Here is a 22410-nt window from a genome sequence, read left to right as displayed (position 1 = left end):
CTGTGTGTACACTCCATGTTCTGCCCTGGGCTCTGGCCCAGTCTTCCACTAAACTCTTTTAGAAATAAAAATAAAAGCACCTCTCTTTCATGCTTTTAGCTTTCACAAACCAAATATGCTTTGGTTTTAGATTATTATGCCTGCCATTACTTAAAAAAAAATCATTCAGCAGGTCAATGGAAGTCTTTGGTTGTGCCCTCCCCATGCAGCTGTGGATGCCCTTGATCCCCAGGTGGAGAGCTACAGGGCAACAGGAGTAATAATCAGAAAGAAAGACTTTTGTTTAAAACCTCCGTGTGTAACAGAAGACAGCTTTTAAACTAGTGTATTTGTCTGCTTGGGCTACCATAACAAAATACCGCAGATTGGGCGGCTTAAACAATAGCAATTTATTTTCTCACAGTTCTGGAGGCTGGAAATCCAAGATCAGGGCACCAGCAAGGTTGCTTTCTGATGAGGCTTCCCCTCCTGCTTGTAGACGGCCCCTTTCCCTGGTGAATGCATAGAGAGCCACAGAGTGAGAGAACTTTGATCCCTCTTTCTCTTCTTATAAGGACACCAATCCTATCAGATTAGTTCCCTGCTGTACTTTGACCTCATTTAAACTTAATTACCTCCTAAAAGCTCTATTTCCAATATAGTCACACTGGGGGATAGTGCTTTTAACATATGAATTTGGGAGAGTGGAGCGGACACAATACAGTCCCTAGCAGTGAAGTTAAGCAGAATAGGAAGGAATTTATTAGCAGAAACTGCTTCCAGTTCTCCTTAAACTTTTCTGGTCTCTCTTCTCAACACTTTTGCTCATTCTTCCTGTCCCCTAGTAATCACTGGGAGGCCCCAGGGCTTGGTCACTGACTTCTCTTTTCTCACTATGCTCCCTGGAGTATTTCTCCTGGACTCAGGCTGTTAATTCCATCTATACACAAATGACTCCCAAATGTATGTCTTCAGTTCAGTGCTCTGTCTGCAATTCCGCACTCAGATAGCCAGCTATTTACTTAATGTTATCCTTTCGGCTACTGAAAACACTCTCAAAATTGGCATTTCCAAAACCAAAGTCCTCATTTCCCCAAGTCCTCCCCTCTCCCCGCATGTCTCTGTCTCTTCAGTTATCTAAAACCAAAGCCTTGTTGCCATCCTTGCCCCTTTCATTTACTCACACCCCATACTCAAACTTTTGGCAAACACTATGGTCTCTACTGCAGAAATGCATCCAGAATCTGTTTGCTCAGTGTTACTATACAGGACCAAGTCACCTTCATCTCCACCTGACTATTGCAGCAGCCTCCCAGTAGGTCTCCTCCTTGTCCATCTAGAGTGGATCCATATGATAGTCACAGTGAACACCCTAAAATGTGATTCCATTCACTTAAGAACTCTGATCAGACCTCTTCAGTTGCTTCCTGTTGAAGCGACGTCATTGTCTAGGGTAATACCTGAGGTTCGTTGTTTCACAGCCATGGAAAACTAGGACACAGACACACCAGCGTGAGGGTAAGAGTGGAAGTTTAATAAGTGAAAGAAAGAAGAGCTCTCTGTGCAGAAAGGGGTCCTGGAGAAAAAAAGCGTTGCCAGTTTCGTGGTGAAATGCATGGGATTTTATAGGCCAGCTTGAAGAGGAGGTGTCTGATTTACATAGGGCACAAAAGACTGGTTGGACCAGGTGTGCCATTTGCATAGGGTATGAAGAAGTTTGCGGCCCCACCTTGATCTTTTATTATGCAGATGGGTTCTCTACATGGCCGGCCATGTTGCCCAGCTTCTTTTACTATACACGTGGTGACAAAGAAAAAGGAAGATGGAGCCTCCATGTTGAACATACTTGGCTTCCAGGTAGCCCTTTTCTATTGGCACAGTTGCCGGCATTCACCCATGCAAGCTTCCAGCTTGCGTATCTATGTCTGCAGCTCGATTTTTCAGGCTGCTCTCTGTTAGAAAATATATGATATTTGGGATTGCTTTTTATTAAAAGGGAAGTTCTGCCAAGGACTCTCTTACCGTCACTCTCTGCCTAAATAATTTCTTTTTAGCTCCTGTATCATTGTCTTGCTCAGAGTAAAATCCAAAGTACTTATCATTACTCTCAAGCTTCCCATGGCAGGTCCTTGGTCACTGCTCTGACCTCTTTCCTGGCTGCTCTCCCCCTCACTTCTCTACTTCAGACATAATACTTCCTTTTTCTCAATCATGCCAAGCTCACTTCTCACTGAGGACCTCTGTACTTGCTATGCCTTCCATCTGGAATGGTTTATCTTCAGATATTAGCATGACTCACTCACTTACTACCCTCAGGTCTCCTCCTGCTACCACACTCCCTATTCTTCAAAATGTATTTTATTATCTTCTTTCTGTTAGACTATATATTTACTCTTTTATTTGCTTATTGCCTGTCTCCCCACCTCCCCCACAACTCTTACTAGAATTTCAGTTTTATGAGAATGGGGGCTTTGTTTTATGGTAATTTCACAGTAATCCCGTATTCTTAGCATAGGAACTTACTCAACAAACAGTTTTGAAATTAAGTGAAAGAAGAAGCAAACAAACAAATTAAGATACATGGCTTTATGATACATCACCCAAAACTCTGACTTAGAGCAATGAATATATTATTGCTCATGCATATATGAGTCAGATGGATGGGTCTATTGATCTGGGCCAGGCTTAACTGGTCTTGGCTGGATTTGCTCACAAATTTGTGATCAGCCGGTAGGTAAATGGGAGCCGGTAAGTCTAGGAAAGCCTCAATGCCTCATTCACATGACTGGCTCCTGGTTGGGACTGAAAGATGGACTTACATCTCCAATCATCCAACCAGCTAGCCTGAGCCTGAGCGTACTATCATTAGACATGGGATATGGGGGTGGAAGTGGGGTGGGAGAGGGTGTGAGTGAGTTTGGTGTGGTGAGTTTGGGGGTGGGAGAGAGAGAAAGGTGAGGAGGGAATTATTGAAGAAGTATGGAAGGCTGCGGAAGGCTTCCTAAGGCCTAGGCTTAGAGCTTGTATGTCATTTTCCACCATATTTACCATTACATGTAAGTCAGGAGACCATCTCAGGTTCAAGGGATGGGTGAACATATTCCACCACTTGATGGGAGGAGCTACAGATCATACTGGGAAGAGTGTAGATACAGAGAGGGGTGAGAATTGCTGCTGTCTACACACATTATTCTGCCACATGAAATAGCTTATGGAATCTAAGAAGGAGTTCAACAATGAGGCCTAGGAGGATGTAAAATTCAGCTATGGAATTTATTAACTTTCTAGACTTCTGATATTAAAGTAACTCTGCTTCCAGTTCCCAGACCCTGGATCTTGCAGTTCAAATTCTAGATTCCCAAGAGAAATAATTAGTCCAGCTTGGGTCAGGAGTTCCTCTTGGCCCTTCCTTGTTCCAGTTCACACTGGCTAGAAGGAAGGATTCAATTTAGGTCCTGTGGATCAAGTAGCAATTATTAAAGAGGTGGGAATTATTAAGGAAATTAGAAGATAATTCCCAAAAGAATCTATCATAACATCTAAATATGTTTTTAAAATAATAAAAATTTAAATTTATTGCACTTCAAATATTCAGATTCCCATGAAATAAGTGGAAGAGATTTCTCTGAAGAGAGCCTTGCAAGGGGACTAGGGTGAATTTAACATGACTCTGCCAGAGACACTGAAATGTTTAAATAAATTGAATTGCCGGTTAACTAAAGAGGGCTCAGGGCTAACATGGCATCAAACTTATAGTATTACCCTTATTTCTCTTGCTTTAATTTGGATCTATGTGACATCTTTCTTGTGTTTGTTCAGTAGTCTTTGTTGAATTTTCCTTCAGCATTCGACTTAGCTCTGACGTTCTCTGCACTTATGAGACAAAACAATGACGAGAACAACACTGGATGGTTTTAGATGTCTTTGTTTTATATTGCTACTATAACAAACTACCAGAGATTTTGTGTCTTAAAACAGCATGCATTTATTTTCTTAAGGTTATGGAGGTCAGAAGTCCAAAGTGACTTTCTCACAAGCTAAAATCAAGATGTTGGCATGATTGCATTTCTTCTCAAAGCTCCAGGGGGAAAATCCGTTTCCCTGCTTTTTTCCAACTTCTCCATCTGCACTCCTTGGCTCATGGCCTCTTCTTCACATCACTTCAACCTCTGCTGCTGTCATTATCACATTTCCTTCTCTGAGTCTGACTGGTTTACCTCACTCTTTCACTTATAAAGACACTTGTGATTTTATCAGGCACAGCCTGATAATCCAAGATAATCTCCCATGGTCAGGTCTTTAACTTAATCACATCTGCAAAGTCTTTTTTGTTAAGTAAAGTAACGTATTCAGAAGTCCTGGGATTAAGACTGGGGACATCTTTGGGGGAGGCATTATTCTGCTGAACATGCTAGGTAAATATAAACACCAAACCAATCCATTCCTGGCCACAAAACTTGTACATTTTCCTCAGTGTAGGAGGTTCTTACTAATAAATGTTTATAGAGCACTGGAGTATTCAACAAGTAGGGGTTGTGCCCACAAATATTTGACTGATCCATCTCCTCAACCTCCCAGATATAGGAATAAACTAAAATTAGCTAATTTTATATCATTATATTGTTGCAGAAATAGGAAGGTTTCCAGGGATGCATTCATCATCCAGCAATTGTTAAGCCACTCTGAATCGCTGCGTGGTTCATAAATTATTCTACAGCACTGGCAGACAGAATTGCCACTGTTGTCAAGTCTTAAGATGCTCTTTCACTTTTGGCAGGATGACTTTGCCCTAGCTTTCTTCATTCATCACTAGAAATCATAATTCTTCATAAAGCCTTTAACCCTGCATCTAAATCTTCCCAAGAGAAAAGCTCTACACAAGCTTCTCACCAGCACCCCTGAGCCTCTGGTTCTGGGTCATTATGGCACTCTGTAGGCCCTCAGCAATCTTGCAGACAATGTCTGGTTTGAGAATATTCATTGCAACTTAATTCATGTTGAACTGGCTTCCAGGGACTAATGTAGTGCTTAGAGGAATATTGCTAAACTAGTTGATTTTTTACAGAATGCTTGCCTTATATACCGTCATGCCTTGCAAAGTATCTGAAGAAGTCATTTAGTCCTCCCTTGAGGACATTGTCCTGCCTTATAAAATCTACCCTGTCCTTTAAGGGCCACCTAAAATCTCATTCTGGGAAGTATTTCTGTAAAATTTCCATTCTCCTCATTGGAAGCATTTGATGAAGTTCAAGTACCAAAGGAGGGTGCTTCTTAATCACATTTGAGGGTTGTGGAGCCAGAGGGCAGATGTTGACAGGTGGGCCCTAGCGAGTATGTGGCTCTCACTGGCAGGACAGCAAGTCCAAAGGAAGCTAGCTCATTCATCAAGGGGACTCAGGCACCGCTGGGAAGGTAAGATGGGCAAAAACCAGGGGATTCAGGATACAGCAAAGTAGGAGTGAGGAGAAGCTGGACAGAATGGGCAGTAGGAGGTGATGAATGCACTCTGGAGACAAAGTACAAATATCTGTAGCATATTTTTATTTTCACTCCGAATCAGTCTGTGAGGTTAAGCTAGATTCATTTAAAGTGGCTCAAATGTGCACTGCAGCATTGCTTAGGATAGCAAAAACAAACAAAAATGTAAAGGGACTGATTAAATTATTATATCTGTGATGGCCTACTTGCTCTTAGTAAAATAATAAGGGAGATCTGTATGCTCTGTGATGGAAAGACTGCCATGATATACCATTAAGTGAAAAAAAAAAAAAAAAAAAGCAAGAGCAGAATATATACAAGCAGATAAGTGCATATATTTTTCCTGAAATGATGCACAAGAAAATGCTAACAGTGGTTACTTCAGGGAGTGATACTGGGGGAGATGAAGGAGACCTTTTTTCCTTATTTTATACCTCTCCGTACGTTCAAACTTTCTAGTCATGAACGTTTATTTCTGTGGTTTTTGTTTCTAAATGTCAGCAATGGTGACCTGGGTGCTGGGATTGTGGATCTTTTTTGTTTTCTTTGTACTTATTTGTGATTTTTAACCCAATAAATATATTTTTAAAAAGAGAATAAAGGAGCACAATAAGATAGACATCTCTAAACAAAATTATTCTCTTTCTTTTCTCTACTTTTAAAGCATAATTATCTCCCTTTGGTACTTGTTTTCTATTTTGCATTATTTTCACATGGCTAGTGAATGCACTTACAGTACTTGAACTCAGGACTTTCTGACTTTAGAAGCTGTACTATATTTTATGTCAACTCCAAATTAAACTCAATGGAATGTTTAAATTTGGGCCTAACGTGCCTTGCAAATGGTTAGATGGTCTTCTCATCCACCCAGGGAAACCCATTTATGGATAAAAATATTTGCAGTCATGAAATGCAATTGAGTTGTCTTTTCTTCACAACTAGATTCTAATCTATTTGTGAGCAGAAACCATATCTTCCTTTTCATTAAAAATAGATTACTTCTTATCTGGAGGCTTATAGAGTAAATACTTACATTCATAATGGAAGAAAAAGGAAGAATTTGCATCTATATAAACAGTAAGTGCCCTATGGTGCCAATTATGTGATTCCACATAATGTTCATCTGTGAGGGGCTGCCTGTAGCACTATTGAAAAGAACAGGATCAATTAGCAATGTCTGCTATGGGACTGCCCTGGTTTACACCTGTTGTCATCATGCAATTTAGTCTCCTTTTTATTCTGTCCTGGTTTAGGCAATAAATTAAACCATTCTAACTCTGTGGGTTCAGGAAAGGGAAGTGCTAGTATATGTGCAATGTATGTGTCATTGTGTGTTAATTGTTTACATCTGTAAATATTGTAAGAATTCAGGAGACGGGGTCGACTTCCAGGGAAAAGAGTTTTCACTGTGCAGATGAGTCATCTGGACCCCAGCAATGCAGCAGAAATGAGAGCAAAGGGACAGTGCATGAGCTGGAGAAGAGCAGAACTGATGGGCACCTAGGTGACAAGCACCCATCACAGGCACAATGGATTCTGGGCACAAAGGAGTAAGGGACCTTCCCTGAAGATGGAGTTGGGATTTGCTCTAGACCTGGTCAGGATCTGAGCCTACAAATTCCAGGATTTGATTATTTTAGCTGGGAAGGTCTGGGAAAAAAAGTTGCAGAAATGGAGCATCATTCTCTAGGGTTTGGGTAGCTGGAGAGATTTAGAACATAGAAGCTTGAAGAATATTAACAGATATCACGTGATTCAATAGCCTAAATAGATAGCAAGAGTTTACTTATTGTTTGCATTAAAATATTACACAAATTGACCAAGCAAGTAATCATTCCCTGTTTTATGATCTCTTCCAGAAATTATCCATGAGGAGGTCAGTGGCTGTTTTCAATGCTGGTTACCACTGAATGTACATATTTTCCATTGAGTTTCCCTAAGAGCTGGTGTACAGAATAGCACAGTGATGAAGAGCTTTGGGTCTGAGGGAGAGACAAACCTAGATTTGAGTCTTAAATCTGCCACTGAATAGCTGTGTGGCTGGACAAATAACCCAACCTCAAAGCCTCAGGATCCTCATCTGTGGTAATAAAGAAAAGTTTCAAGAAGATGACAGAGAGTCTGGCACATAGCAAGGGCTGAATAGATGCCAGTTATGCCACTAACAGTAAAGACAATCATTTCCTATCTGTATTCAAGTTGACCAGTGTAGTGTCTTATCGCTGCTGGACGTGCCCAGAATACCATCACCCTCTCTTGCGTGTGATGTGGAGGGCCACTTAGACATGGCAGTTTCCACTGTGGTCAATCGAATAGAACTTGCACCGCCAAACAGCTGGGAAGTGTCCTGGGTGTGCATACAGAACAGGAAACTGGCCTGAGAGAGAATTGTTGTAGCGATAAAGAGGTTGCTATTTTGGCTTTCTCACAGCAACAATTCACTGATGGCCCAGAGAGAGCATTTATGTCCACTCCCATTGCAGATACATTCCAGCTGTTTTCTGCTGAACTGCCCTTATTCCCCACCCTTGGATAGCACAAATATTCCTCCAAGGTATGTCTTTTCTCCTTAAAAAGGAGAAGAAAAGAAGAAGGAAAGGAAAGGTGTTTTTATTCTAGTTACTTCCCAAAAAGCACATGAGAAATAATTCACCACCCATTCACATTTCCATTTTCTCTCTTTTTCTCTCCCTATACCGCAAAGCTCTGGAAGACATGTGGCAAACGTGCCCTGATAGCCATAGACTTGTCCCATAGCCATTTTTCCTTGTGACAGTTCACAAAAATGCTGCACAATAGTTCCTGTGTGAGTATGAGACAATGTCAAGAAAACCAAGAAAAAGGCAGCTGACTCCATGGGTGGGTCTGCAATGGATCCCATTGGACAGAGCTTTTGCTCTATCAACTGTAGAGATTGATGATACCATAGGCCAGTGGTATTGAGCTTGCAGATAGAGATACGGGGCAGCTTTCTTTGGCTGCTGTAGTCTTTAGGACCTAGTCTTCCCCAATATCCAGCAGGCTGAAGATTTCTCATCGAAAATTTTTTTCTTCAGCATTGAGAAGTCAGAGAATGGCCAAGGAACATGTGATGTCAAGAAATACTTATTTCCTATCCCCTGCTCTGCTCTCTATGGCAGTGGGCGTGACCCCTGAAGGCTGTAAGTCCCAGACTCTCACATCACCTGGCTTCTGCTTTTGAGCAACGAGAAGTACTTACGAGAGGTGGCATGTGGGGCTGCAGGAGGAAGGGAGCACACAGGATAACTTTCTGCTTCGTGTGACTTCTCCAGCAGTGGCTGCATCTCCCCTGCGGCTCGGCTTCTGGTGGATGGGCATGCCGCCCTGCCAGCTACTGTCGGGCGACCCTGGCTCTGGGTTCTGGCAACACCACTACCTTCCTTTGTCTCTCTCTGCTGTTGTTAATCTCTGGGTTGCCTCCTTATCTCCTGTTCCGCTTCCAACTCTTCCATCACCTGTGTAACTAATTCCCCGCATTGATTCCTGTCTCCGCCTCCCCACTTTTTAAAAAATAGACTGGTTTCTTTGTTATTCCCTGACTGTTAATGAGTAGATGGATAGGAGAAAAATCAAGCACATTTAAATACTTTTCAAATAATAAAAGCAGTGAACATTTGTTGCTAAATTACCTTGGAAATAAGTCAACTCATTTAATGTAAACATTTGGAGGCCATTTATAATTAGACCTTTGCTGTTTGAACAATTCACAATAGTTTTAAAAATTGAAAGGCAAGAAAAATGTGGTAGATGTATGATGTGGCAATAAAAGGCCTTCCAGTATTCCTCTTGACCCTGTTTGACACAATTCCTGCCTGCTCAGCTCCTTCCTCCTCTTGCTAACCATGGAGAACAGGAGCAAGAGCTTAGGTTCACATAGGCAAAGGGTTCTGGAACTGCTAGAGTTCTTTTGTTCCTATAACTTAAGGCCTGCATGAGTGAAACAGGTTCATTTGTGCCAGGAAAATGATATGTTGTAGTAACCAGTTCCCTCTTTTTATTTCTTGATTCCATCAAGCCCTCAGTATATTGGAGTCTGAGGTTTTGGTAGAAATGCAGAAAACATACTTTCTAATATTATCTGTAATTTTTCAGAGGAGAACCCTCGTAAATGTTCAATACAACCTTTATATACAGGGTGCATAAAGTGCAGTCAATATACACATAGCATTTGTGCTTTGCTGCTCTGAAAAGCATGCTTTAAAAACTAGAATTTCAAAGCAGCCTCCTGGAGGACATTTAATTCGACCTGAGACTTGGGTGCCTCAAGCTTGAGCAGAGCTCAGGCCCTCTATTGACTTTGCACACCTTCAACCACAAGGCAGGAATTCACAGCAAACCAGTTTCTCACTCTAGTTCCAATAAAATCAGAAGCAATCAGTCCAGGTCTAAAACAAGGCTTTCATTTATAGGAGAAACACACTATATAGAGTGATATTCAACTGCAGAAGAAGCCATCCTGATTCATTTGATAGAAGCAACCTTTTGGAATTTTCTGACCCCTTTTACTGTCCTCAAACCTTCTAAATGAGCAAAACTGACCTATGGTTGTGTTATTTACCCATATTTATTAACGAAATGATCTTATCCCTTCATGTTATCCCCAATACAAGAGGTAAAAAGGTGTATTTCAAAAAATCATTTGTGGATTTAAAAAAAATGCCATATCATAAGGGACACAAATTACTATGCAATTTAAGCAAGAGTGTTTATAGTTATGTTGCTTAGAATTCTGCAGCTAGTGGGATGCTTATGTGACAGGATGATTTGTTGAGACGTTATTTTTTCTATTTTTTCCATTTTCCCTAGTTTCAAGCAGAAAGGCATTTTTCTGCTTTCTCTCAACTCAGGGGATGTCCCCATCTCTTGCCTACAGCCTCACCTCATTGAGATGATTATGTTTTGGGGGGTAGGGTGCAGGGCAAGTGTGCACTCCATCTAACTGGCATATCTACTCATGCACACCCTCTTTAGAGTAAGGTCAGGGAGACAGTAGTAATTCCAAAAGAAGCCCAGTAACTTGCTCAAGGTCACATAGTAAGTAGCACAGTTGGGATTTGAAACTCTGAAATCAGTAATAAATAAATGTAAAGTAGTAGTAAGTATTAGCTGTGATTGTTATTAATATCATTATCTATATTACTAACGCTATGACTCTGGGTTCCCTCCCTACAGCGCCCTTTCCTCATGTAGTCCATGAACTTATTAATGCTTCTGAGGATGTAGAGAGCTGATATGTGCAGACCAGAAAATCATGCATCTGAAATCATCATCATCACTTTGAATACACTATCAATCCTATTCCATTTCTTATTCTTATTTCTCATCATTAAATAATACAAGCTACCATAATGTGTTCCTAAGCCACCATCTAAATCTACCAGTTTCCTCTTTTTCCGTCTCCTGTTTTACCTTCCCCCTGCCCTCTTGATTCTTCCGCTCCTTGCCCCCACCCACACCCCAACACACACATAATGCCTGGTAGGATGGTAGAAGATAGAAAAAGTCCCCTATACACTGCTTCTGCCATCCACAATCCTGAATTCTTATTGTCACTATTGTTTGTTTGCTTATGTATAACAGCTTAATTTAGATATATAATTCACGTTCTGTATATATTCATCCTTTTAAAGTGTACAGTTCAAAATTCTTAATATACTAGAGTTGTACAGCCATCACCACTATTTACTTTTAGAATACTTTCATCATTCCCTAAAGAAACTCTGTATAATTCTATATTTCATAAAATATTATGGGAAATATATGAGCAAAAGTTGATTGAAAATATACATAGCTATCAGGTAATCTATAAAAAAAACTTTTTAAATATTCATTTATTTATTTATTTTTTATTTCAGTAAGTTTTGGGGGAACAAGTGGTGTTTGGTTACATGAATAAGTTCTTTGGTGGTGATTTCTGAGATTTTGGTGCATCTGTTACCCAAGCAGTGTACACTGTACCCAATGTGTGGACTTTTTTTGAGATGGAGTCTTGCACTGTTGCCCAGACTGGAGTGCAGTGGCATGATCTCTGCTCACTGCAACCTCCACCTCCAGGGTTCAAGTGATTCTCCTGCCTCAGCCTCCCAAGTAGCTGGAATTACAGATGCCTGCCACCAGGCCCGGCTAATTTTTTATATTTTTAGTAGAGATGTAGTTTCACTATGTTGGCCAGGCTGTTCTTGAAGTCCTGACCTCATGATCTGCCGCCTTGGCCTCCCAACGTGTTGGGATTACAGGTGTGAGCCACCGCACCTAGCCCCAATGTGAAGACTTTTATCCCTCACTCCCTCCCAGCCTTTTCCCTGAGACCCCAAAGTCCATTGTATCATTCTTATGCCTTTGTACACTCATAGCTAAACTCCCACTTATGAGTGAGAACATATAATGTTTGGTTTTCCAATCCTGAGTTACTTCACTTGAATAATGGTCTCCAATTCCATCCAGGCTGCTGTGAATGCCATTATTTCTTTCCTTTTTATGGCTGAGTAGTATTCCTTGGTGTCTATAAATATATATCACAATTTCTTTATCCACTCATTGATTGACAGGCATTTGGGCTGCATCTATATTTTTGCAATTGCAAATTGTGCTGCTATAAACATACATGTGCAAGTGATTTTTCCTATAATGACTTCTTTTCCTCTAGGTAAATACCCAGTAGTGGGATTGCTGGATCAAATGGTAGATCTACTTTTAATTCTTTAAGGACTCTCTGCACTGTTTCTCATAGTGCTTATATTAGTTTACATTCCTACCAGCAGTGTAAGTTTTCCCTTTTTACCACATCCCCACTAACATCTATTATTTTTTGATTTTTTGATTATGGCCATTCTTGCAGGAGTAAGATGGTATTACATTGTGGTTTTGATTTGCGTTTCCCTGATAATTAGTGATGTTGAGTATTTTTTCATATGTAGAACAAATACTTTTTTAAAACTAAGTAGTGTAGTTTGTTTTTAGTAAAACAACACAAAACGGAAAGCTCAGGTACATATCCTATGTTCTCGCAACTCTTTGTTCAGTTATATGTGCACTAGTAATGCAAGACTATGAACCAGGAGATAAGTATAAAAGAGTTCATAGCAGCATTATTCATGATAATCTCAGACTGAAAACAACCAAATTGTCCATAAACAATAAAGTACATAAACGAACTGTGGTATAGTCACAGCGTTGATGCAACCTAGCAATAAAACTTAGAGGAAAAAACTGTAGCCATATGCAACAGTATGTACATATTTCAGAAAATGATATTGCTTCAAAGAATAGAAAACATGTACTTATTATTATTTTTTTTTAAGACAGAGTCTCGCTCTGTTGCCCAGGCTGGAGTGCAGTGGCGCGATCTCAACTCACCACAGTCTCCGCCTCCTGGGTTCAAGTGATTCTCCTGCCTCAGCCTCCCAAGTAGCTGGGATTACAGGCATGCGCCATGATGCCCGGCTAATTTTTTTTTGTATTTTTCATAGAGACGGGATTTCGCCATGTTGGTCAGGCTGGTCTCAAACTCCTGACCTCAAGTGATCTGCCCGCCTGAGCCTCAAAGTGCTGGGATTACAGGTGTGAGCCACCATGTCCAACCATCTTATTATTCTTTTCATATGAAATCCCAAATAGGTAAAAAGAAACTAGAGTGTATTTACTTATATGTATGTATATAGAAGAATAAAAGTATAAAGAAAAACACAGGAATGATTAGTATCAACTTCTGGCAGTTCTCCTTGGGGAGGAATGGGGTGGTTGTGTTGGGGGTACTTCTGGACTGCTGATAGGGTTCTATTTCCTTATCTGAGTAGTGGTTATAAAGGTATGTGCGTTAGGCTCTTTTATTAAGCTATATTTTTTTGCTTGAGGTCCTTTTTAGTACATGTATTTAAAATAGTTTTTAAAAGAAAATAAAAATAATGATAAAGATGGCATGGAGATTCTAATAGCTGGTTAATATATACAACTGATAAACGGACTGGACCCTTAACCCAACAATAACTAGCTGGATGTTAGGTAAACTGAGTAGAAGGTATTGAGAAGTCTCAGGGTGAGCCTCACAAAGCCAAAGCTACCAAGAAGGGTAAATTGTATTTCAAGCCAGCAGTTTCCAAGCTATGCTCCCTGAAGTCTGAGAGACGCTGGGGAGATGCCCAAGAGTTGGCTCAGTCAAAAAAGGAACGGGTAGGGCCTCTGCATTTTCATTCTTTCAAAAGCTACTTCATTTGTATCTGTTTTGTAGTCTTTGGTATGCAATTTTCATTGAGGAAAGCATTCTAGTCTTGAAACACACTGCGATAGTGTCTATCAAAATTTTTAATGTACATATTCTTTTGAGAAATCTATGACACAGGAATATTGTAAAATGTACAAAGATGTTCTCCATATTCTTTGTAATCATAGAAACAAAAGAGAGAAGCAACCGAAGTGTTAATTAATTATAAATGTTGTTGTAAGTCTATCTATTAAGGACTGGTAAGCCATGACAATGGAATGCAAAACATCTAGATTAGTGGTTCTTAGCCCTCTAATAGCTAGTGACTACTCTTTATACCAAATATTGTGTAATGCTGCATTTATTATTGTAAAATAAAAATCACAGATAATATAGCCTTCTTTTACAATTTTAAAAAACAAGTGTAATGTTTTAACTAAAATATGAAATAGAAAATAAAAGTAATTTGTATATTAATATCTATGATGGTTCATTTTATGTATCAATTTGGCTGGGCCACAGCATGCTGAGATATTTGGTCAAACATTATTCTGGGTGTGTCTTTGAGGGTGTTTCTGAATGAGATTAACATTTGAATTGGTACAGTGAGTAAAGCAGGTTCCTGGTCCCTAATGTGGGGGAGATTCATCCAGTCAGTTGAAGGCCTGGATAGAATAAAAAGAATGATGCTCCTCCAAGTAGGAAGGAATCCACTCTGCCTGACTTTCTTCAAACTAGGACATGGGTTTTTCTTCCTGCCTTTGGACTTGATCTGAAAGATTGGTTCTTCCTGGGTCTTGAGACTGCCAGTCTCCAGAGTGGGAACTAAACCATCAGCTCTGCTTTTTGAACCTTCAGACTGGAACTACACTATTGGCTCTCTGGGGCCTCCAGCTTGCCAACTCACCTGAAGATCTTGGGACTTGTCAGCCTCAATAATTGTGTGATACATTTTTTCATAATAAATATCTTTATATATGTATGTATTTGTGTGTATATATACAGTTGACCCCTGAACGATATGGGGGTTAGGGGCACTGACCCCCTGACTGTCAAAAATATGTGTATAACTTTTTAGTCTCCAAAAACTTACTTACTAATAGCCTACTGTTGACTGAAAATCTTACTAATAACATAAACAGTTGATTAACACATATTTTGTATGTTATACTGTATTCTTGCAATAACGTAAGCTAGAGAAGAGAAAATGTTATTTAGAAAACCATAAGGAAGAGAAAATATGTTTTCTATTCATTAATTGGGAGGAGATCATCATAAAGGTCTTCATCCTTCATTTTTTTTCACATTGAATAGGATGAAGTGGAAGAGGAAGAAAAAGGGTTGGTCTTGATGTCTCAGGGGAGGCAGAGGTAGAAGAAAATCCATGTATAAATGGGCCTATATACTTCACACCCATGTTGTTCAAGGGTCAACTTAATATATATACATGTATATGCACACATATGTATATGTAATATACATACATACACATACATACATATATACACACATAAACATAATTGGTTATATATCTCTGAAGAACACTGACTAATACAATATCTGTTTCATTATGTAAATACTCAGGCACAATGAAATTAGTAGGTAAAACACTACTTTCTGATGTTTTGGGTCAATGTCTACAAATGCAGACCAGCACAGTTGCATCGGAATCATTCGAAACAAAAGAAAATGCAAATTTTCCTCACATTACAGTAATTGCATTTCTCAAAAAGGTAGGAAGATTATTTAAATTAATATATACAACTGATAAACGGACTGGACCCTTAACCCAACAATAACTAGCTGGATGTTAGGTAAACTGAGTAGAAGGTATTGAGAAGTCTCAGGGTGAGCCTCACAAAGCCAAAGCTACCAAGAAGGGTAAATCGTATTTCAAGCCAGCAGTTTCCAAGCTATGCTCCCTGAAGTCTGAGAGACGCTGGGGAGATGCCCAAGAGTTGGCTCAGTCAAAAAAGGAATTATGCAAAAACACTTTGTGTTTACTTTTATAGCAGCATAAGGTCTTTGCCTCAAATAATTATAAATGTAGTTTTTCATCTAAATAATTGTCTGGTGAGAGATTCAAAAGTCATGCAGAAGGCTGGACAACTTCTCATTGTGTGGAACTGGTATGAATGTTACCCACTAAAAAGCTGGTAGCATCTTCCAATCATTTCAAACCCAAGCTAAGGAGTAGTACAGCTTCCACTGAGAACCATTGATCCATAAAGGAGGTTTCCAAAATACTAATACTAACACTAATACTGTGTGTGTGTGTGTGTGTGTGTGCGCGCGCGTAGTCATTTTTGTGGAAAGCCCACAACAACAAATAAACCACTATGAACTGTATTAGTTTTCTAGTGCTGCCATAATGAATTACCACAAACTCAGGGGCTTGAAACAGCAGAAATTAATTCTTTTACAGTTTTAGAGTAGAGAAGTTAAAAGCAAGGTGTTGGCAGAGGTGGTTCCCTCGGAAGGCTCTGCCAGGGAATCAGTCCCATGCCTCTCTTCTAGGTTCTGGTGGCTACAGGCAATGCTTAGTGCTCCTTGACTTACAGATGCTTCACTCCAATCTCTGTCCCGTCTTTCCATGGCTTGTTCTGTCACTTCTTTTTTCTGTTTTACAAGGGCACCTGACATTGGATTTAGGGTCCACCTTAACACAGGATGATCTCGTCTCAAGATCACCACCTTAATTATATCTGCAAAGACCCTCATTCCAAATAAGGTTACATTCAGAGGTTTGGGGTAGACATGAATTTTGTGGGGATGCTATTTAACCCATTATATATACATGTCCATAGATATATAAAGATATTAAAAAGTGAGGAAGACTATGCCGTCAACTGTCATGTGATAACTACTGGGAAAAGTTTTTTGACTATGTAAAAGGAAATGAAGGGACTTTCACTTTTTATACTCTGCACTTCTGAATTTAATTAAAAACTTTAAATATATTAGAAAACTAGTACTGTTAACTTATTAATAGTTTTGTATTAATTTAATAATTTTAATAATTTAAGAAATCTTTCTTCTTTGCCATAAGCAAAGGATAAGCGAATTGTAAGCAGATATACTACCACAAGAGTCTTTGTCTCAGCTAATGCCTACTAGAAGAACTACATAATAAGAATTAATCTGGAGGCCAGGCGTGGTGGGTCATGCCTGTAATCCCAGCCTTTGGCCGAGGCGGGCAGATCACCTGAGGTCAGGAGTTCGAGACCAGCCTGACCAACACAGCAAAACCCCGTCTCTACTAAAAATACAAAAAAATCAACTGGGCGTGGTGGTGTGCACCTGTAATCCCAGCTACTCGGGAGGCTGAGGCAAGAGAACCCGGAGGCAGAGGTTGCAGTGAGCCAAAATCATGCCATTGCACTCCAGCCTGGGCAACAAGAGCGAAACTCTGTCTCCAAAAAAAAAAAAAAAAGAATTAATCTGGGGTGCAGAGCTATTGTTTCGTATTTTTATATTGTGTGTTTGTTCGATGGGAAAATATCTTTGACATGCTGAGGAGAACATGTTGTTTTAACCAAGGGGAAGAAAACGAAACTCTGACTTTTAAAGAGGCATCCATGATTGAGTCAAGGGCCAGCTGGCATTGTCAATCAAAGAGCATCCCATCTTCCTGCTGCATGATTAGAGCTGCAATTGCTGGGGCATCTCAGCAGAGAACACTTGTGAAAATGAGTATTTCCTTAGGAAGTTGTAGGTAACAGCGAATTCTTTGTGCTAACTAGTACAAGTACAGGATAGGCTGGTTCAAAAGTGTGGCAGTTGTGTAGCATCATTTGGAAGAGAGGAAATTTTAATTAGAAAAGGGACAAATATGCAGTGCTGAGGCCATTACTCTTTGAGTTTTGGAATTAATCGGATTTTTCTTCCAGGGCTCATTTCCTGCTTATCTGTATATTGCAGCACATGCCTTGTCCTGTCAAAAGTGACTTCCAAACAAACACATGCAAGGGCAATTTCAGAATCAAAGTTACAGGTATAAGGTGATGTTAAAAGGTCAATATCTATTCTGGGGAATCTTGATTTGCTTTCGATTCTCCATGTTTTGGTACATGAATAAAGTCAGGTTATTTTAAAATTATTTCCAAAGAGTCTTTTAAAAATATTTAAGCTCCAGAGAGTTCAAAGTGCATATACCATTTAATTCTGCTAAAATAAACCATACCCATATGAACTAGAAAAGATCTGGACTTCTATTTTGAGGTTGATTATTTACTGATAACTCAAATAGTGATCTCTTTAATCAAAGGGCATTTGCTTCAAATTGCTTCCATCCATTGTCCTTACCATGAAAGACCGATTGTGCTTTGAACTAGGCTCTTACTTTTTTTTTATTATGGGGGAGATAAAGACAAATCCCAATAAAAGAACCTACACATCAAAGAATTAGCTCTCCAAAAATATTTTCCATTTATACATGTTGGCTGCATGCCAACATCTGTTCAGAAATTGATATGCAGTCTTTTTAATGTACCTTTGCCATTATTAAATGTTATCTATCTTCAAAGAAAATACCAATAGATTGGAAAATAAACTTGAGATGAGGAATTGCATGGAAAAGGCAATGATTTATGGCTATTTGCTTTCTTATGCCTTTGAATTAGGTCCATCAAAACCTTCTCTTTAATCTGAGACTGAGTTTTCAATAATTTATTAACAAATAAAAATACAATTAAGTAGCTAAAATCAAGATATGACAAGGCACCAGAAGTCCAGGTTAACTCCATTGTTTAATATACATACCTTGATTATCCCTTTTTTGGTTATGTCAAATTATACTTCAGATCCTCACCTTAGAAAACTTGTCCACAAGCTAAATTTAGGAATTCAAAAGAGTAGAATATTGATGTTTTTTTCCTTCCTAACAACCCAGAAGAATTTTGAGAATTGAGACTGAGGTCAGAAATGGATGGGAGAAAGATCTTGGGGAGAGGGTGGCAGAAAACCTAGTTGAAGATTTTGTGTGACAGAGAAAGGCTAGGGGACCTGAGACATGATGATATCTAAAATGAAAATCCAAGGGCTTCATTTATCTCCCTAGGAATTTTTTTCATTATCACCAAATCTTTAATATGTCTGATAATTATCATAGCACAGTGATAGTGCTGCTTTAGGGAATAAAGTAGAGGTCTTTCTTCAAATTTGGGGCATTGTCTGATATGGTTTGGCTCTTTGTCCCTACTCAAATCTCATCCTGTAGCTCCCATAATTCCCACATGTTGTAGGAGGTACCCAGTAGGAGATAATCGAATCATGGGAGTGGGTCTTTCCCATTCTGTTCTTGTGGTAGTGAATAAGTCTCATGAGATCTGATGGTTTTAAAAACAGGAATTTCCCTGTACAAGCTCTCTTCTCTTGTCTGCTGCTATGTAAGATGTGACTTTCACCTTCCACCATGATTGTGAGGCCTCCCCAGCCACGTGGAACTGTAAGTCCATTAAATCTCTTTCTTCTATAAATTGCTCAGTCTTGGATATGTCTTTATCAGCTTCATGAAAACTGACTAACACATTGTCTTAGTCCATTCTGGCTGCTACAGCAAAATACCATAAACTAGGTAGCTTATAAATAAAAGAAACTTATTTCTCACAGTTATGGAGGCTAGGAGATGCAAGATCAAGGTGCCAGAAAATTGGATGTCTGGTGAGGGGCCACTTTCATCTTCACAGAATGGTGCCTTCCTGCTATGTTCACATGCGGTAGAAGTGGCAAGGTGGCTCTCTGGGGCCTCTTTTATAAGGGCACTAATTCCATTCATGAGGAAACTGCCTTTGTTAACTAATCACCTTCCAAAGGCCCCTTCTCCTAATACTATCATATTGGGGGTTAGTTTTCAACACATGAATTTGGCAGGGGACACTAACATTCAGACCACATCAGGCTAGATGCCCAGAGGATATTGAGACAGCCAGTAGAGGTGTTGGTAAGATCACTAGAAGAGATGTAGTATTTTAATAGAAGTAGAAATTCAAAACAAAAGAAGATATTTGAAGGCAAACACTCTAGCCTGGCAATCCTCAAAAACACTGGGGAAGACACATGTGGCGTTGATAAAATTACAGTCATATCATCATTCAGCAGAAACTGCTGTGGGTTACAGTTGACTGACAGGCTCCACCTGACTCACCTGGAGCCACAATGGTGCTCACATCCAAGCTATGCTTCCCTGAGCTGCTCTTAGCCAATGATTGAGTACAGTGTGGTTACTTAAACTGGGCAATGCCTATCTGGCATTGGATTCTTCTAACAGCAACCTCTTGGGGTTGCTCTTGGGGTCTCCTTATCAGCCTGGCCATCACTTTCTTTGAACTGCACAGAAGTCTGAGGCTTTTCCTACCCCTTACTTCCTATCATCTATCTTTACCCATGTGTCAGAGCTGCAGTGCAATCTGGAAGCTCTTCCTACCTACTCCTGCTTCCTTCCAATTTATCTTTCCCCCAATAAATCTTTTGCATGTTGACCACATCTTAATGTCTATTTTTTGGAGAACCTGAACTGACACAAGTGGTACCAAGAGTAGGATCTGAGAAAACTGATAATAAGATGGAGTTTGGGACTGGCTCATTCACTGACTAGCTAGCACAAAGCCCTCTGGAATGTGGAAGGCATGGTACAGTCTCTAGCACAAAGTGAGAGCCCAGTTGCTGAATAATTCCTCTATGGTGACTATGTTAGTCCATTTTCACACTGCTATAAAGAACTACCTGACACTGGGTAATTTATGAAGAAAAGAGGTTTAATTAACTCACAGTTCCACATGGCTGGGGAGACCTCAGGAGACTTACAATCATGGAGGAAGGTGAAGGGGAAGCAAGGCATGTCTTACTTGGTGGCAGGAGAGAGTGAAGAACGCCACACACTTTTAAACCATCAGATCTTTTGAAAACTCACTATCAGGAGAACAGCATGGGGGAAACCTCCCCAATGATCCAATCACCTCCCACCAGGTCCCTCACCTAATTTGAGATTTGGGTGGGGACACAGAGCCAAACCATATCAGTGACCTCAGACAATGCCCAGTCAATAGAAATAGTCTTGACAGTGCAATGATTCTGGCATGTGAAAGATATTGGAGAGTAACATCTCCAGGCAGTAGAGTTCCCTTGATATTAATAAGCGGTATCAACACTCTATGATGGAATGAGAACCAGAAGGCAGTTAACAAACCACTAAAGGCTAAGTATGAGAGTCAGAGGGCCTTTCTAACAGCTTAAGAAGAGCTCTTTCTCTTCTGAAATGGAAGAATAAAAACAGCTAAGCAACAAGCTAAAGATATAATACAGTCACAGAGCTCCAGAGATGTTTAAGTCCTCAGCTAAAGTAGTATCCTAGTTGGGAAAACCTGGAACCCTGGAATATGGGATGGTAATATTTGGATGAATGACCTTGTGGAAGTTGGCCCTGCAGAGTCCCCTAAAGCCTCTGGACTTGCACAGGTGGCCCACCCTTTCCTAATAGGCAGCTATCACTCCTCCTGACCTAAATTGCTGCAGAGATCTATCTCTTGCAGCAGATATGCCCCTCAGGAGTTGCTTCCACTTCTTCTCTTGACTGCCAGAATGATAACTAGGGTTAAATCTCCACATGACCTGGCTAAGAATGTGCTATACCTGATAAGGGAATGTATTAATTGGAGTTTTCCAGAAAGAAAGAACCAATAGAAGATAGATAGATGGGTGGATAGATAGGTAGGTAGATAGGTAGACAGGTGGATAGATGAGAGAGAGAGAGTGGGGATTTCTTAGGGGAATGAACCCACATGATTATAGTGACTGAGAAGTCCCACTATAGCCCATCTACAAGTTGGAGATCCAAGGATGCTAGTAGCATGGCTCAGTCTAAGTCCAAAAGCCTTAGAACAAAGGAAGCCAATGGTGTGACTCTGTTCAAAGCTGAAGACCTGGAAACCCAAGAGAACACTGGTACAGTTCCTAGAGTCCAAAGGTCAGGTAACCTGGAGTTCTGATGTCAAGGACTGAAGAAGAAGGGTTTCCCACCTCCAAGAGAACTAACAGTTTCACCTTTCCCCTGCCTTTTTGTTCTGTCTGGACCCCCAGCTGATCAGATGGTTCTCACCCACATTGAGGGTGGATTTTCCCCAGCTTAATCTGCCAACTCACATACCAATCTTCTCTGGAAATACCCTCTCAGACACACCCAGAAATAATGCTTTATGAGCTATCTAGATATCCTTTAATCCAGTCAAGTTTACACCTAAAATTTAACATCACAGAGAGTAGAAATTATACCCTGAAAGAGTAATAACAATTAGTTAGCACGTGCCATTCAAAATGAGATTACCCCTGGAGTTGGATTTTGAAGATATCTGACCAAGAGAGTTGATACAAAAGAATGTTTAAGTGAGAGTTTATTTACTTTAGGGTTCCATCTCGGGATATACAATTTAATGCCCTAGTTAAGGCCCTAGGGGATCATGCAAACTCACTGTTAAGACTGACTCCTAGAAGACTAGAGAATGTGATGATTGACTCCTAGTTTAGTGGAAAGGCCTGAGTTACTTTGGCAAGCAACGGAGATGAGAAAAACAAAATATAGAGGCTGGTGGAAGTGGGCATGCTGGAACAGATGTATCACACGAAGCCAGAACACCCACCAGAAGATATGTTTAACCTGCCGCACCTTCAGATTTGTCTACTTACACTGAGACCACACTTCCTTTGGACTGTTCCCAGTCAATAGCTAAGTATAGTGT

The sequence above is a fragment of the Rhinopithecus roxellana genome, chromosome 5 (assembly GCF_007565055.1).
Source record: "Rhinopithecus roxellana isolate Shanxi Qingling chromosome 5, ASM756505v1, whole genome shotgun sequence".
Taxonomy (NCBI): Eukaryota; Metazoa; Chordata; class Mammalia; order Primates; family Cercopithecidae; genus Rhinopithecus; species Rhinopithecus roxellana.
Note: the sequence above shows the minus strand (reverse complement) of the source record.